We start from the raw sequence: 6,107 nt of genomic DNA, 5'->3' as shown, positions 1-6,107 counted from the left end.
AAGGATTGACTTTTTTACTTTTAAGGCCAGACATGGGCCAGCACTTTCAAATCTTTGAGCTTTTATCCTCTGGTAGGACATTGCTAACTATTCCAAGGTCTAGGTTAAAAATCAAAGGAGGCAGGATCTCGGCTATCAGGGCCCCTCAGTCTACCAGAGGAGATCAGAGTCTGCTCCTGGTTCCATCTCACTTCTGAAGACTCATTTATGCAAAACAGCTTTCAATGTGTGCTGTATTCCTCCGTTATTTGTTTATTGACTGATTTATGTTTTATTTACTTTATCCAAACCACTACGTGATTCGTTGCACACCACACTGTGTGCGATACCGTGTATCTATGTTTCACATTGATTGCTGTAAAGCATTTTTTGGTACTGAAACACGCTATACAAATAAAGATATACTATTACAAACTACTTCTAAATTAACACAAATACAGTATGAGCAGTTTCAGAATCAACTGTTCAGGTTTTACACATAATGAGCTCAAGTCCATTCAATTAGAAATAAACTGTGTTGTTGGGAGATAACTCAAGTCATTTCATTTATAAACTATATTTAAAAAAAAACGTTGAACACAGTGCTGTACAGGTGACGTAAAATACTAAGACAATTTTAATCCATTTTAAATCAATGAATAAGTAATACCAAAACGCACCCTGAAAACAACCAAATATTGTGACACTAATAAAACCTTAATTAAAATGATCACAAGGCTTCTCTGCAGCTTTATTTACTTTCCCTGCTCTCAACAGCACAGTTGTGTGATTTGAGGTAATCGAGCCGAGGGAATTTTTTATTACAAACACTGCAACTAAATGGTTTCTCGCCCGTGTGGATTCTCACGTGTCTGGACAAAGCACTTCTTTGACTGAAACTTGCTTTACAAACTGAGCAGCTGAAAGGTTTTTCTCCTGTATGAACTCTCAAGTGTGAGGTCAAATTTGAGCTTTCAGCAAATCTTTTACCACAAACAAAACAATGTAAGCGTTTCTCCCCTGTGTGGACAGTTGAGTGTTGTCTCAAAAGTGTATTTCTCGCAAATCTTCTACCACAATCTGAACAACTAAATGGTTTCTCCCCAGTATGTATTCTCATGTGTGGACAAAGAGCTTCTGTCACGGAAACTTGTTTTACAAATTGAGCAGCTGAAAGGTTTTTCTCCTGTATGAACTCTTAAGTGTGAGGTCAAATTAGAGCTTTCTGCAAATCTTTTACCACAGATAGAGCAAATAAATGGTTTCTCCCCTGTGTGGATTCTCCTGTGTCTGGACAAAGAGCTTCTGTCACCAAAACTTGTTTTACAAACTGAGCAGCTGAAAGGTTTTTCTCCTGTATGAACTATTAGGTGTGTGGTCAAATTTGAACTTCGTATAAATCCTTTACCACAAAATGAACAACTATATGCTTTCTCTCCTGTGTGAATTCTCATATGTCTCTTCAGATTTGAGTTTTGGCTGAATAATTTACCACACTCAGAGCAGCTGAATGATTTCTCACCAGTGGTACATCCACCGTTATTTTGCAGAGGGTCTGAACATGACTTCACCTGACCAGGTTCCCTGGTCTCCTCCCATTCACAACTGTCATCAGTCTCAGGTTCAGAGTGTGAAGTCTTGTCAGTGGCCTGTTGTAGATGTCCATCTACTTCAGAGTTCCTGGCTGGTTCTGGTCCTCCACAGTCCTCTCCATCAGATTCTGTTTTCTCCAGTTCAGTGAGTCTTTGATGAAGCTGTGAGGACTGAGGTTTCTCTTCATCATCTTCTTCACTCTTCACAAGAACTGGAGTGAATGTGAACTTGGTGATATCAGCCTCCTCCAGTCCTTGAAGCTGCTCTCCCTCCTGACTGGTCCAGAGATCCTCATGTTCCTCTTTAATGTGTGGGGGCTCTGGTGGGTCCTCCTGGTCCAGACTGGGACTCCACTCCTGCTGCTCAGGGGGAACCTCTTCTGTCCTTACCAACAGCAGCTGGACATCTGTAGAGAATGAAATGCATACACGTTTTATAAAAAATTTAATTTCTTCTTGCTGTAAGGTTTTCATACCACTTATCTGTCTTTACATTTTGACTAATGTTGAAACATTTTAACTTAAATCAAGAGACAGCTGGTGTGTTCGGGTTGTTGATATAAAAGTTGAAACATATCTGAGAGCAACACAGAATGACAGACTGCACTGAATTATATTCTGTTGTAGTTTTAGATAATCGAATTGTCACCTGAATTTTGTGTGCCCCTTGACATAAATAAAACCATTTCCACCATAAATTGATTCTGAAAACTTAAACAGAATGCAGGAAATTAAGTTTTAAATGCTCAAAATTTTCATATGATTCGGCATTTAGGATTTCTTAAAAAACGGTGTTAAAATAGGATCTAGTCTCGTCACACCGATTTTTACTTTGGTTTGGAGTTGGTTTTTGATACCATACAGAGGTTGTGTAATGGATCATTTCCCACTCTGTGCCAAGAATGCGCATGATCCCTCCAAGTGGCCTCTTCACAGAACAGACTGCCTAATCTGAAAACTACCAACAAATAGCAACTGATGGTAAGGCACATGTGAAGGAGCGATTTGGGTTCATGGGCCATCTTCAAAGTGCCATGTTGTTGCAGATTGAGCAAATGCATACCCAGTGATAAAAAGAGAGTGAAACTGCCCACTGAGTTTATGTATCAGAGGGGAGTTCGGTGTCGGCAGTGGCCCTACTCAACCTCACAGTTAGTGTTTGATTTTGGTGGGTCTAAATGGTGACCGGTAGGAAAACCAGCCAGTTATTCTGAAACACTGTTCACTCACATTTTACATGCATTCATCACTGTTCACCCTACTCACACACCCACACAGACCATACCTTTCCATGGTATACAACATTCCCAGCTGATTTAAGTTTCTACACCCCTGCTTCCAACTTCTGTGTCTGTCTGCCAAATGAGTGAGTGATATGAGACATGAGCGACGGTAGATACAGCCGTTGTAGTTCATTTGAGCATACAGTACCGTTGCCACATACTCCACGCTGAGTTCGGGCGGATTGTAAACATCCAGACTGTTTCACTTACAGGTTGTATGACAGTATAAACTGTTTTCAGATCACCTTGACGTCAGATAATTAACAAATGTAAGACTGGTAGTATAATGTTGTTGATAGCAGAGAGTGTGGAATATAAATGTGGTGATGGTGCGATGCTTATCAGCTGACAGCGATCTCCACTCTGCATTCCAGCTGAGCGATAAACACCTCAGACTGTTTCACTTATGTATATAACTACAAACACATTAAAACCGACTGTGGCACAAATCAGACCAACAACATGAACATCTGGATGATTTATTGACGTTTGTAGCGTTTTGACAGGCATCGACGCAGTCACCTACCTGATCATGTCCAGTTCTCGCTTTGAATTAATGTGCAGGTTGGAGGGATCCCTGTGAATCAACGGGCAGGATAAGATCCTTATCTACGTGACGATACATTGCGTAAAATTAACAAAGTTATTGGAACGTATTTCCTGGTTTGCAGTCAAAGGATCCTGAAGACCAGTTAATTTAGCTACCACTTAAACTGTCACACTGGTAAATCTAGATAAAATATAGGATTTCTTTTGTGCACTGTTTTTGGAATCTAAATGCAACTAACTGAACGTTATTTAACCAGAAGTCTCTATCATCTGCTGGAACTCACTTTGGCTGAAGCCTCACTATTTTCACAGAGTGGTATTAGTACTTTTACTGCAGTAAAGGCAGTTTACCGTGAGAATAAGCAGTAAAGTGCACAAACCTGCTTCAGGCTTGAAAACAGCGTCCAGTAGTTTGCGTTGTCCACAAAGTTCCTCCTCGTTCTCCACTTTAGACATTTTTACTGATTCACAGCAGCTTTTCCTCCAGACTGTTTCCAGCTAGCAAGCTAAGCTAACTGCATTAGCTTCGTAGGACACCGGGAGATAATTCAGATGTTAAACATGTTCAGATAAAGGGAACAGCACAGAGTCTATTCAGACAGCTCTATCTGGACATTTGGACATTTGGGCTCCGTGAAAAATACAGTTTGGTCTCTATGGAAGCTGCTCCGACTGTGAGGCCGAGCTCCGGCTCCGGCTACTTCCTGCTAACAAGCTAACTTCCTTTAGCATTCTTAGCTAACAGGAGGTGAAACTGAGGAGTCCACTTAAACACGTTTATCCTCACATGCAGGCTCTGCTGCTGAACTCCGGCTGCATCTTACGGTAACGTGAAGGAAAAGTTAGCATGTTAGCCACCGGAAGTACAGCTCTTCTTCTTCTTCTTGTTTGGTTTTGTGAGCAGACTACGGAGCAACATTAAAGGTGCATGCTGCCACCTGCTGGACCGGATTATGTAGCATCAGGACTAAATAAAGAAGTCATATTATTGGGTTCTTTCGAAGTTAGTCTCTTTTCAACGAAATTCCCTTTATGTTTCCACAGACTGTTTCCTTGCTGAGCCAGGCAGAGGGATATGTCTCTGTAGTAACTTGGAGGTTTGTTGCTGCAACAAAACAACTAAACAACTGCAATAAACACACACACAAATCTAGAATGAAGATTGATAACAGTAAACAACAACTCTCTCAACATACTGTTGGGGATAAGGGTATACATGACATCAAGATTTCTATTAAATAAAGTAATAATTATTATTGTTACTATTATTTAATAATTAATAATTGATATATGACAAAAAGTAAATTACATAAAACGTGTATGGAAGTAGCCAATGAGTGAGCCATTTTGTTTCCCAAATATCCAGATGCTCCGTTTGATCTGAAGATCCATCCATCCATCCTTCCATCCATCCATCCATCCATCGTCAACCGCTTATCCTTTGTGCAGGGTCGCAGCGGGCTGGAGCTAATCCCAGTTTACATTGGGCGAAAGGCGGGGTACACCCTGGACAGGTTGCAATATGCATATGTTATTTCTTAAATTGATTCAGATATTACTTCCCCTGGTAGGGGTGTAGACACGCTGCTGGAGTTCAGGTAAAACAGTTTTGAGGTATGTTTAATTAAAAACACAGACATAAGAAATGTCATAATGTAGTTTATTTGGTCCAAAGGATCACTTACCTCTGTACTATTTATACTGTGAACACTATTAGGAGTTGTCTGTCTGTGATATTGTGTAAGACTGAAACATGGCACAGCTCCTCTCACAATTCTGAGGAAATGTCTCAGATCTGTCTTCTCTCTATACACTCCAGTATGTATAATACACAGCAAACCCTCCAATTATGTCACGCAAGTGAAGATAATCTATAAAATTGGAAGAATGTATTTAATGTTCTCAGTATAACAACATAATGGAAATTCAATTAAACTACATATTTTGAACAAACTGAACAGTGAACAATATTTGTTATGTTCTGAAACCTTGGATCTGTATTAGGCTCTAAATAAATGTTGTGGCTTTGAACAAAGCTTGGCAGCGCTGAGTGCGTTTGTAATGATGAACCCAATGTCAGTTTGAAGAGAGTAATGCAGTGGCTTCAATGTACAACAGAATATGACTTGTTTGTAGAGAATTAATTTGTAACTGACTAACCTTTGCAACAAATAGCCCCTTTTCCACAGAAATGTTTATTTAACCAGTAAATGTGCACTCACTATATGTCGTCATGTCTTCCGTAATTATGACCTACTAACTTTATTGTTAAGATTGCTGTGTGTTTTGTGATTGAATTTAGAGGTCTCTGTCAGTTTACCTTTGTTGTCACTTAGTAAGGTGGTGAAATTCAACATTTACATGGTCTTGGTCTGGAAAGAGAGGACGTTGGTATCCCATCGTAAATGGTTTAAAACCTCTGGCCGCACAGGAGAGGTAGTTGTTGGCATATTCTACCCAAGACATTTGGCCATTCCAGGAGGAGTGATGCGCTGAAATGCACTGGTAAGCTGACTCCAAATCCTGGTTGGCCTGCTCCGTCTGCCTTTTGGTTTGAGGATGATACCCTTATGAGAGGTTGACTGTCGCCCCAGCCACCTTGCAGAAAGCCTTCCAGACTTATGACAAAAGCTACGGACATCTGTCTGACACAATATCCTGAGGGATACCATTGGAGTGACAAATATGCTGGATAAGAAGGTCT

General features: G+C 40.3%; 1 pseudogene; it reads right to left on the bottom strand.

Moving 5' to 3' along the window:
• Positions 1-537: 537 nt before the first annotated feature.
• Positions 538-4,179, bottom strand: LOC119909703 (annotated as a pseudogene).
• Between the last annotated feature and the right edge of the window lie 1,928 nt (positions 4,180-6,107).

The sequence above is a fragment of the Micropterus salmoides genome, unplaced genomic scaffold (genome assembly GCF_014851395.1).
Source record: "Micropterus salmoides isolate LMB-PRFRI ecotype aquatic unplaced genomic scaffold, ASM1485139v1 Ms_hic_scaffold_1839, whole genome shotgun sequence".
NCBI classification, from domain to species: domain Eukaryota; kingdom Metazoa; phylum Chordata; class Actinopteri; order Centrarchiformes; family Centrarchidae; genus Micropterus; species Micropterus salmoides.
The sequence above is the reverse complement of the archived record's forward strand: the minus strand, read 5'-3'. Positions and strand labels throughout refer to the sequence as shown.